Source organism: Dasypus novemcinctus, chromosome 22 (genome assembly GCF_030445035.2).
Source record: "Dasypus novemcinctus isolate mDasNov1 chromosome 22, mDasNov1.1.hap2, whole genome shotgun sequence".
In the NCBI taxonomy this organism is placed as follows: domain Eukaryota; kingdom Metazoa; phylum Chordata; class Mammalia; order Cingulata; family Dasypodidae; genus Dasypus; species Dasypus novemcinctus.
In genome coordinates, this window is record NC_080694.1 from 30,501,004 (window position 1) to 30,513,614 (window position 12,611).

The 12,611-nt window shown below is 38.7% G+C and overlaps 1 long non-coding RNA gene across 1 annotated transcript; it reads left to right on the forward strand.

Annotated features, from left to right (window-relative positions):
* The first annotated feature begins 481 nt into the window (after nucleotides 1-481).
* Nucleotides 482-3,670, forward strand: LOC139437292 (uncharacterized). Its single transcript, XR_011647024.1, has 2 exons — nucleotides 482-584; nucleotides 2,112-3,670. It is a non-coding gene; the product is annotated as an uncharacterized lncRNA (long non-coding RNA).
* The last annotated feature ends 8,941 nt before the right edge of the window (nucleotides 3,671-12,611 follow it).

A 12,611-nucleotide genomic window follows, 5' to 3' on the forward strand; every position in this document is an offset into this window, starting at 1 on the left:
AAAAAAGAAAACAAAGCCCATGAAATTTCACTACATGGCTTAGATATGGTAAACCATGGGCTGTAATTAATAACACTGTTATAAAAATGGTTATGTTCCATACCAATACAAAGTGTTAATAGAATAGTAGATGGCAATTCCGTATCTTATGTATGATTGTTCTGTAAACCTACAACCCTCTAATAAAGGAAAGTATCTCATTTTGTTCATATATAATTTTGCTGACTCCTCCCCCTCCCCCCCCCATTATCTTTTAGCACTTAATCATATTTTAATAAAAATTTATCTGAAGTTTTTCTCTGGTATGTCCAAATTCTAGGCTTCCCCTTTGAGGTTTTTAAATGTCTTAACTTGTTTATTTGAATGGTTCATCAATAATTTTGTCTTTAAGTGCCCTGTAATATTTTGTTATACACTGGCTATTTTAATATTTTAATGTGTTATGTCTGGAATTTAGTCCCTGACTTCTCTATTCCTTAAGCTGGAATGCAGCGTCTGTTATGTGAGGGATTTTTTTGAATGCCTGGAGCTCATAACAACAATCAAAAAAGAAAAACACTTTCCCCCTCTGCAGATATGATTACGTGAGTATTCTCCTTCAGAATTTAGCTAGCCTAACAATTATCCTAAAGAACAGCCTGAGGTGAAAGTGTAGGACCATCTATGGTCTTTTCTTACCACGTGACTTATACTCATCATGCACACAGATCCACATGCCTCTTCTCAACTCAGAAAGTGTATTACCTCTTGTTTTGATGCTCTATAAAATATTTTTAACTCAGTAAATCTTTGCTCCATGTCGTCGTTGTTGTCAGTTGCTCTTCGCTGCCCGCAGGGACCACACTCTTTTTTTTTAATTGATTTTGTAAAAATATTACATTAAAAAAATATATGAGGTCCCATTCAACCCCACCACTCCCCCCCCAGCAACATTCACTCCCATCATCATGACACATCCATTGCATTTGGTAAGTACATCTCTGGGCATCTCTGCACCTCATGGTCAGTGGTCCACATCATGGCCCATACTCTCCCCCATTCCATCCAGTGAGCCAGGGACCGCACTCTTGTAGGGGTTTCTCCACCGGGCGGGAGGGGTGGGAATGCTCGTCTAGGCCTTCCAACCTCAGGGGAAGGAGGCTCTTAGGCGAGGGTAAGGCGACAGAGGTATTTAGCACTTAGCACATTCAGCCACACAGTACACACACAGCACACAGCGAATGAGACTCTGGAGACTGCTTAATGGAAGGAAGCAAGTCCGTTTATTGTAAAGGGGGAGGCTATTTTTTTTTTATTTTTTTTTATTTTTTATTGACTTTGTAATAATATTACATTAAAAATATATATGTGAGGTCCAATTCAACCCCACCCCCCCACCCCCCCTCTCCCCCCCCCCAACAACACTCGTTCCCATCATCATGACACATCCATTGGATTTGGTAAGTACATCTTTGGGCACCTCTGCACCTCATATACATTGGTTCACATCATGGCCCATACTCTCCTCTATTCCATCATGTAGGCCCTGTGAGGATTTACAATGTCCGGTGATTACCTCTGAAGCACCCTCCAGGGCAGCAAGGGGGAGGCTATTTTATACTCTTTTTTGAAGGATCGTGTAAAAGGTTGATTGGATGATACTGAGTTAAGTGAGATGCACGTCAGAGCTCTAGTTGCTGGTTGCCCTGCCCTTACTGGGTCTGTGCTCACTAGGTTTCAGTTGCCTTTTCCTGGAAACGGGCTGGTTTCCAGTATATGCTGAGTCATTGCCCCAGGCACTCTTTTGTTACCTTCGCACCTGTTTAGTTGGGACTTTCATGCTCTTTTGTTCTTTCCCAGCGCCTGGTTTACCCAGGCGCCATTCCGATAATTCTAGGCACCATCTTCCATTAAGGACTTTCCAGTGGGGGGAATTCCCACAGCTCCAGCTATCTAAAGTTTGATTATTTTCTGGTTTACTGTGAGATACTTTTGCATTGAGAACAAGCTCTGGGATGTCAAGTCATAGGCAAGTGTCCTGGTTCAGTCTTTCAGGCTGCCACCAGAGACAGTGGTCCAGAAATACCTGCATCCCAGGATGTAGATGAGTGTTGTTCTCTCTCTGTTACCAGGACCAAGGCCCTGCACTGGGAACAGTCTGGCTCCACACTAAGCAAGGGAGTGGGTGGAGAAAGCACCAGTTATGAGGTTTTCCTCCCATTTTAAAGCACCTCATTTACTGATTTGGCACTTCCCATGCTCCTTCCATTTAACTACTTTCCAACACTCTGAGAAAGATGAAGTTCTGCCAGTTTTTGGTTGTTGCCCCTAGCTTCTGTGTGGACAGTGGAACTCTGCAACATCTCACTCCTCCACCTTGGTGATGTGGAAAGACAGGAACACTTTTTATTGTTGGTGGGAATGTCAAATGGTACAGCCACTGTGAAGGAATGTTTGGTAGTTTCTAAATGAGTTGAATGTAGATTTGCCATGTGACCTGGCAATACCACTATTGGCTATATACCCAGAAGAACTGAGAACAGTGATATGAACAAATACCTGCACACAGGTTTTATTAATGACTGCCAAAAGATATAAACAACCAGGTGTCCATTAACTGATGAAAGGATAAACAAACTGTGGTGTATTCACATGATGGACTAGTATGCAGCTAGAAGAAGAAATGAAGTCATAAGGCTTTTGACAACACAAATGAACCTGGAAGACCTTATACTAAGTGAAGGAAGACAGACACAAAAGGACACACTGTATGAATGCACTAATACGAACTACATATATTGTGTAATCTCGTAGGGTTAATAAGTTGAATATGGGTCACCAGGAAATAGAACGATGTTAGAGAATAGAAAACTGATGGTTAATTTGTGCAGAATTGGTAAAGATGTGCGTTAAACTTTGGAAATGAATAGAAAGTGAAAATCCAACAACGTTTACAACTAGCAGTACTATATGTGGGTATGAAGTGGTTTAAAGGGAAAGTCTAAGGTCATGTATATTACTAAAAGGAACACTAAAAAAATGTATCATGGGAATGTATAGCATAATAAAACTACATATGAATAATGAATATGGGTAAAATGGCACATATATGACTTTTTCTTTGAAACCGAACAAATGTATTTTAATGCTAGACAAAAAAAAAGATCCTAGTGAAAGAAACCAGACAGAAGGTACTACATATTGTATGATTATATAGAATGTAAATACATAGTCATTTATAAAGATGAAATTATGTTAGTGGCTATGTAGAGCTTGGAGAAGTCTGCTAAAGAGTAAGGAGTTTTCTTTTTGGAGGAATGAAATTGGTTAAAAATTTTTTAGTGGTCATGAATGCACTACATTGAAAATATACTAAAACCCATTGATGTACAGTTTGGTTAGATCATATGGTATGTGAATATATCTCAGTAAAACTGCTAAATGTGCAAGAATAGCCAGAAATAACAGCTATGTACAGAAGAGGAAGCATACAGAGAGAGGTTAATCATATTCCTGTGTGTTTATTTCTGGTTTTTGTTTATTACTATTGAAATACTGAAAATGTCCTAATAATGTTTGAAGTGATGAATTCACAACTATGTGATTATACCACCCACCACTGATTGTACACTTTGGATTAATTGTATGCTTTATTAATATGTATCAATAAAATTAATTTGTTTAAAAATGATTCACTTTAGTTTTAAAGTATAAAGATTTTGAAAGTCAAGGCAATAAAACATTTTAGGCAATAGTGTAAACTCTACAACAAGGTCTATATAGTTTCATCATTTTGTTTTTGGAGAAGCAAAAGAGCACAAACAGTATGGTGCTATACAATGCATTGGACAGTTCACCAACTTTAAATTGTTTCACAAATACTTTTCCTGTTACTATATTGCCTTGATTCTAGAATTCCATCTATGCAAAAACAATTGGGGGAGGGGATTATCCCTATACTAAATATGCATTGCATTAGCATATTAAATGTAAATACATAACTTTATCCATATATTAACATACTATTACTTCCTTCTTGAATATACAAGTCTAAGCCTAAAGAGGCTCTCTGAATCTTCCTTAAACTCCTAATTTTGATACATGGAGATTGTTCAACTCCTTCATGCAGTCTTTCACAAAACACAAATTAATCACATAGACTTTTCTGGGCTTTGAAAATTCTAAAATCCTAGGAATGCTTGATTTTCTACTGCCTTGTTAACTTCTCTGGCATGTGACAGGCAATCATCTATATTCAGTGATGTACTTTTCAGAGCAATATAGCAATGTAACATACAGGAAGACATTTGAAATGATGACAAACCAAATTAACTTAACCACCTGCAGTGATACCAATGAAAATAATTCAACTAAGGAGACATTTATTTAAACATAACTTCACCTCAAGTTTTCAGAGGGAATAGTACCCTTTCAGGAGATGAGTAAATAAAAACTTTTCATAGTACTAAGACATTATTTGCCTATTCCATTCTTTGTATTTTCATGAATGTTCAAAGTTTTCCAAAGGCTATGTGATGCGGTATCTCACTGATCTGAGAGCTAATGGAATATGTATTCTTGTGTTTTAAAAACTCTCAATTATTAATAAAATAATTATCAAAGCTCTGTGGGACCCTTAATAATTTTTAAGAATTCAGAGATACACTGAGACAGAAGTCTTACACGCCTAAGGTCAATACTTGCAGGCAGGCTACTACCAGCATACTGCCACTTGATAGTCTGCCTAGTGGAAAACAAGTCACTTTTGACAAGAACTAAAAATTAGGCCTCAGTTTAATGTTTCAGAAACATTAAAAAGTGGAAAATGGGTATCTTAGAATCAAAGCTGGATTTCCAGGTTCATGAATGTTGTGTAAAGTACTGCTAAACTGGATTTTGTCTTTCATTAAAGCAAATAAAACAACATGTTTTAGATGTAATTTGATTCATGAAGAATCCGTTTCCATTTTGACTCTGTTCTCTCAACACAGACCTTTTTTTAAAAAGATTTACTATTATTTTTAAATTATTTCTTTCCCCTTCCTTTCCCCCAGTTGTCTGCTCTCTCTGCCCATTTGCTGTGTTTTTTCCTGTGTACACTTGTATTCTTGTCAGCAGCACCTGGAATCTGTGGCTCTTTGTTGTGTCATCTTGCTTCATCAGCTCTCCGTGTGTGCAGTGCCACTCCTGGGCAGGCTACGTTTTTTTTTTTTTTTTTTTTTTGCACAGGTCACCTCTCCTTACAGGGCACACTCCTTGTGCATGGGGCTTCCCTACGCAGGGGACACTGCCGTGTGGCACAGCACTCCTTCTGTGCATCAGCACTGCCATGTGGGCCAGCTCACCACACAGGTTAGGAGACTCTGGGTTTGAACCCTGGACCTCTCATGTGGTAGGTGGAAGCTTTATCAGTTGAGCCAAATCCACTTCCACAAAGACCATTTTTAACAAAAAAGACTATGGCTAGCATCAATTTGACTTAAATGTTATCAGCCAATGAAATTTGAAAGGAAGCGCATCTTACGGTTTTAGAAAGTGACTTTTTTAGATGCAACAAAAGTATTTTGCTAAACAGTAACAACATTCTGTGTAGAGGATTAGTGAACCATAAATTGCAAAAAGGGGGAAAGCCTGAGGAGGTCTGGAACTAGAGAATGGTTTAGACTTGACCCAATAAGGAAATATCAAGCCACTAACTAAAGACTTCTTGGGCTAAAAGTAAAGTCATGATAAGTGAATCGTCCACATAGAGTAGAACAGGAACAGACTGAAGAAGAACCTTGAGAATCAAAAGATCACTTAGTTTTGCTAATGTATAGTCATGGTAACACAACATTGTGAATATAATACTACCAGGAAGCGGATTTGGCTCAACTGATAGAGCATCCATCTACCATATAGGAGGTCCAGGGTTCAAACCTAGGGCCTCCTGGCCCATGTGATGATCTGGCCCACGTGCAGTGCTGATGCACACAAGGAGTGCTGTGCCACACAGGTGTGTCCCCCACATAGAGGAACCCCATGCACAAAAAGTGCCCTGCAAGGAGAGCCACCTCGCGTGAAAAAAAGCGCAGCCTGCCCAGGAGTGGCACCACACACATGGAAAGCTGATCCAGCAAGAAGACACAACAAAAAGAGACACATTTCTGATGCCACTGACAAGAATGCAAGCAAACACAGAAGAACACAGTAAATGGACACAAGAGAGCAGACAATGGGGGGGGGGAGGGGGGAAGGGGAGAGAAAGAAAAAATGTTTAAAACACTACTAAATTATATAACGATGTGGAATAAAGGGAAATATTGGGTCATATATACATTGCTAGAATAAATATTTAAGGTAAGCAACTGTAAGACTGCAATATAGTGAACGCTAAAGGAAACTTAAAATTAACAGTACAATTATACTAGTCACAACTGCTAAAATATGGAAACAACCTAAGTGTCCATCAGCTGATGAAAGGCTAAACAAAGTGCGGTATATTTGTACAATGGGATGCTTTTCAGCTGTAAGAAGAAATCAGTTGGGGAAGCACATGACAACAAGCAGGAACCTTGAGGATATTAAGTTGAACAAAATAACCAGACACAAAAGGAAGAATATTTTATAGTCTCACTGATATGATCTAAATACAATGAGACTTCTGGAGTGTGGAACAGTGAAGTGTGGGTTGGTGGGAGATGGAATGTGGGATGTCTGTAGAATGTTTAATCAGGTAAAATATAAATATGCGGTAATGGTTGGACTTCGTGACAACAGATAACGTAACAAACACTGGTTTATGGATGTGAGTGTGGCTAAAACAAGTAATCGAAATTAATGTTATTTGGAGGACAGCTGGAGGATGATATTGAGAATATATAACGATATTGGAAGGAGATGAGAATTGTGGTTCATATAATTACAGGAATGGAACTTCTACACATTGTTAAGAATGCTGATACAATCGAAACATATATATATAATGTAATTTATGGACTAAACACCATTGTAGTGATTCTGTAGCAAAAGCAAAGCTGGTGCTATCTTAATGCTAAAGGTTAAAAAAAAGAATCTAGAGTTTGGTTTTGTGAGATATATGATTAGCGTTTTTTTCTCATTTTTTTCATTAATAAGGAATGACTATGTCATTTAATCTATGTTCATCTGTGTATCTTTCTGAACTCGAGAGGAACAGCTGAGGTAGTAGTTGGAATTAGATGAGATATGAAAGTGCCTGGAATGAACTTTTTAGGAAAAATGTTTCCATAGCTTGTTGAGCTGTGTTTTTTTTTAATTTTTTTGAATTTGAAATGATGTTATTAAAAATAGAATTAAAACAGTATTTTCTAATTGTAACAAAGCTACTGCACTAATACAAAATGTTAAAAATGGGAGTGGTATATGAAATCCTTTTCTGCATGATCTTTCTGAAAATCTACAACCTCTCTAATAAAAAAATTGTTTAAAGCAAATGAAAAGCATCTCTAAATACTTGCCTGGGGGCAATGAAGTAGTAAGAATTGAAAAAAGGACAAACTTTGCAAAACTCTAGTAAGTTCCTACATTCAAGGTGGGGGTAAGGTGAAGGATGACATATGCGTTTCCAGTTCTCGGTGATACTTCAAGAAAAGTCCCAAAAGTGCAGCTGGTTTCACAGGAAGATAATAAATAAACTACATTTTGGACATATTACATCAGACCCAAAGAAGGGACATTCATGTGAAGCTCTACCAAAGGGAAAAGGTGGATTCAAATAAATTGATGAAAAGCCAAAGCTTAAGTTGCAGGTTTGGGGATAACTGTGTAAAAAGTACATGTAAATATGGGTAAGTAAAAGATCTCCAAAGGGGAAAAGATAGGAGGGGAAAAAAGGCAAAAGTAGAAAGACTTAACCACTAATATCAAAATGAGAATATGAAGGAAGTATAAAAAGAGAAGAGAAGAGATGTTGGGCACCTGCCTCCCACATGGGAGGTCCCAGGTTCAGTTCCTGGTGCATCCTAAAAAAGGAACAGGCACAATGAGCAGACAAGCAGACATGAGTGAGCCATCTTTTGGGGGGGGGGGTGCGGAGAAGAGGGAGAAATAAGGTCCCAAGAGGACATGAACCAGGGGGCTACAGAAATCAAGAAAGCACAAAGGTTCAGGAAGAATACATGTCTTAGAAATTGAAGGGGCTTTTTATGACTTTGAAAGCCTGTGAATTACTAACCATTTGGAGGAACAATGTGGTAGAGTATCAAAGAAACACTAGATTTTGAATCAGTGTTTGACTTTTTTTTTTAAGATTTATTTCTCTCCCCCCCCCCCCCCCCCCCGGTTGTCTGGTCTCTGCATCTATTTGCTGTGTCTTCTTTGTCCCCCTCTGTTGTTGTCAGCGGCACAGGAATCTGTGTTTCTTTTTGTTGCTTCATCTTGTTGTGTCAGCTCTCCGTGTGTGTGGCACCATTCCTGGACAGGCTGCACTTTCTTTCACGCTGGGCGGCTCTCCTTATGGGGCACACTCCTTGCGTGTGGGGCTCCCCTACATGGGGACCCCCCTGCATGGCAGGACACTCCTTGTGCCCATCAGCACTGCGCATGGGCCAGCTCCACACGGGTCAAGGAGGCCCGGGGTTTGAACCACGGACCTCCCATGTAGTAGACAGACGCCCTAACCACTGGGCCAAGTCCGCTGCCTAACTCTTCTTAATTCACTAGAACTACAGAATAATTTCACCAAAAAATAATATAGATAGATGGATGACCAAAACTTCCAGTGCATAAAGAAAAATGTATTGGATCATATCAAGGCTCAGTATTGGAGCCTAGGGATACTTATTTATTCTACCACAATTTTTCCAATAGTAAAATTCCAAGTCCTATAAACAAACTCGTTATGAACATCCAAAAAAACCACCACAAATACTCCATTGCTTAGAAAGGAGAAGCTTCACGGTGGTATTGAAGAAGGCTAGTAAGTTAGGGAATCAATACACAGATCTGGAGCCTGGCAGAAAGTCCATGTGGACATTAATAACCTCCAAGATGGCTGCCGGAAGCCCTCCCCAAAATTCTGCCATTCTGCCAAAGACTTCTGGAAGCCAGGAGAAGCCCTGGATATTCCCCAAGGACTTTATCATTGGGCCCTCACAGGGGATTGATGTGTGGAGTGATCGAGCAAAACAGCAAACAACTGGAACTCCTGCCTACTATTAGCAAAAAGGTGGAATAGTTAATAGTTCAAAGAGCAAGCGTCTGTGGATCCCTGTTCCTGCCCTCTGCACACCATTCCTGCCGTTTTTCCTCTGCCATGTGGCCACGCAAGTAAAACCTGCACGTTTATAACCTATAATGGGAAATTGTCTGTAAACCAGCCTGCTTGACCACTTTTCAGCCCCTTCCTCTCTACCTGGGACCCATGAACTGTTATTTTCTCCTTTTCTCCTCCCTCCCTGCCTGCATAAAATACTGGCCTAACTCACCCTATGTGCTCTTGAAATTCATTTCTGCACCATAGTCAAGAACCTAACAAAATCCGATAACAGAATGGCCCTGATCTTAAGATATCTTTGACAGATTACAAAGGATTTTAAATTAAATTTTAAAAACACATTTTCTAAATCCACATTGGAAAAAAAAACGTATTTTACCAGTAGGAGAAATTTGATTACTATAAAGTCTTAAATGTATACACAGCCCTGGACTCTGGACCCACAGCCTGTGGCTGCAGCACCACCAAAAACAAAGCAAAACAAAAAACTCTGACAGAAACTCCCCACAGCCTTTGGCAGCAGCCACCGCCTGCGCTGCAGCCTCAGCTCCCTCCCCTGTGAGCTGCCTTAGATGGGCTGAGTACAGAGCTCAGTTCAAACACTGAGGATGGAAGAGCTCCTGAAGGGGCTTGGGTCAAAGTCCTAAAAATTCAAATTGTCTTTCTGCCAGTCTGAGTACTTTTAATGCTACCGCACACCTCAAACTGAGTGGTCAGATAATAAAAACTCCAAATTCAGTTGTTAGAAAATACCATGAAAAGAAAAGAACTTTAGCCAATCATTTCAAAAGATCCATTATGTTTAAGTGCCATGCACGCACAGTAGGACTTGTCCACCCTTAGGCATACAAACTGTCAACTTGGAACAGTTACCCCTGCTCCCTTGATCAAAATCTCCTTGGGTGTGTTTTACAATACTTCTGAAACAGTTTTAAAAATTCCAGTTATGGTTTTTCAGTGGCCCTAGTGGTTTATAGGTTTATAATCAATTTCAAAAATTCTTCAGGCCCCAAAAAGATTGTATTCAAACTTTCAGTTTTTTATAGATTTTCCTAAAACTCTACTCTTAAAAAAAACTTTTACACCAGTAACGTGAATGTTTAAAATAAACATAAAGCTTTTATACATGCTTTCTCTAGAACACCTTAGCAGAGTCGTCTGAAGTAGAAAAACCATGGCCACTAATACGTTAGAAATGAAAATTACAGGGAAGACAATTTGCAAGCATCATGATCGAATTTTGCTAATCTAAAGTGCAAATGTAGAACTGCAGTAGGTACATAAAGTAAAACCAATGTCCAGAAATGCATATTAGCAAGTTCAGAGAAAAAATTAATTTTACTTTGGTTATTTTATTTTCAAGTTCACTCTTTCATTACGTACTGTGTAAATATACTTGCAAATTATCTTGAGAATTACAGATCAAGATTTCTAAAATCTCATTTTGGATTAAGAAACTATTAAGATCTAATTAAAATAGCTCAACAAATGGAAAGAGAAAAAACAGTCAAAAACCCACTGTCAACTATTAAATCTTCAATGATTTGCATTGTGTCCTAGGGCAGGACACAATTGTTAAAAAGGTAATTGTCTGCTATTTTATTTTTTAGGAGTTACTGAGAATTGTACTAAGCATCTCATATATTTGAAGCAGGTGCTCAACCACTTAAGCTACATCCTTCCCCCATAATTTGCTACTTTTAAATGTAACTTGAAGAAAGAAAATCCACCAAATCCATGTACAGAATACCATGTACAGAAATAAAACTTTTAGGGTGACCACATATTCCTATATTTTAAATCAACATCTTATATACTTAGAACTCTATTCCAAAATTATTTTCCATTAATCTTTTGACTATATCCAAGACCTAGGGTTTTAGTAGAGAAAAAAAAACATTATGAATTCTTTGTTTTTGGAGAAATTTGAAGTGTATTTTTTTAGTGTAGAATAAAAAGGCCTTAAAGGTATTTTTGTTGAGTAATTTTTTGCTTTTTTGTAGGGTATATTTATAATATCTTACTTTCCCAACAAAGCATAACTTTATAAATAACATGATTTAAAAGACATTTTTAAGCCTTAAAATATTAGTTTGTTTAATCAATGAGTTTTCTTACTTTTTTTACTTTCATCAAGGTCTTCATGAGATGCCAGTATTAATCAATGTAATGAAAAGAGAAAAAGAGATAGGGCATCCCTACTCTCTAACCTCTATACCTTTCCATCTATATACATTTAATACTATTTAAAATAAAATGAAATAAAGAACAATGAAATAAAACTTGAATATAATTAAAAGGGGGAAATTAGACTGTACATATGGTAATAATATTTTTTTTATTTTTTTTATTTTTTAAAGTTTTTTCATAAATTTTTTAAAAAATCATGGTAATACACTATACAAATAGTGACCTCTAAGTTAAACCATGAACTTTAATTGATAGTACAATCATAAAAATGTGCTTTCATCAGATATCACAAATGTCCCATACTCAAGGAGTTGGTGGAAGGATGGTAATGGGAATCCTGTGTTTTATACATAAACCCATAAATTCCTAAAAAGGAGAAAAAGAATCTCTTTGCACAGACACACGTGCACATGTATGCACACACACACATGTATAGAAACACACACACCTCCTCCTCTTCACTCCACCCTCAGACCATGTCCTCTCCTGACCCTACCTGCCACCTCCCCGGGGCCTGGCAGGGAGCCCTTGCTGCTCAGCCGTTTGGGTAGAGAAGGCTGCTCTGGTCACCCCTCCCTGCACCGAACAGTTCTGTCCTTAAGTCCTGCTCCTCTCCTACCCAAGATGCTCTGCTGGGCCTTCACCACGACTGCATAAGTTTATCCTGCTGACAGCGGGCCAGATGGCCAAGCCACAGAGGAGCCAAGAGGCACAAATGAGAGAAGGGGACAGAATTCAGGGAGGAGAAGCAACAGGCTCAAAAGTGGAGAGACCCACACATTATGCAGCATGAACTGTTCAGATCCCTCTGGAGGCTACTTAGGCCTGGACCAAAACAGGTCCTTTTGGCATCTCCTCCTCACCATTCACTGGGATGTTCTCACTCTCATCACCCCAGCAGCCTAGATCCCTGCACCTCTTTTAGAATGGAAGGGGGTCTTAAATACCTGATTGTCAAAAATCATCATCATTATACAAGCTCATTCTTACTAAGCAGAGGGGAGCATTAGACCACCACTCATGGCCTAATTCTTTTAGCCGAACCTGCAGTAGCTGGATAGAGTCTCTTTTTGTAGAGCTTGGGGACTATGTCTAGATTACTCGACACAAGACCAATGAAAAAAATCCACTCAGCAAGCACCTTTGGGCTGTGAAGGTAATAATCGTGGGCACATCTTGGCAGAGAACTTTCTGCTGGACTTTATAT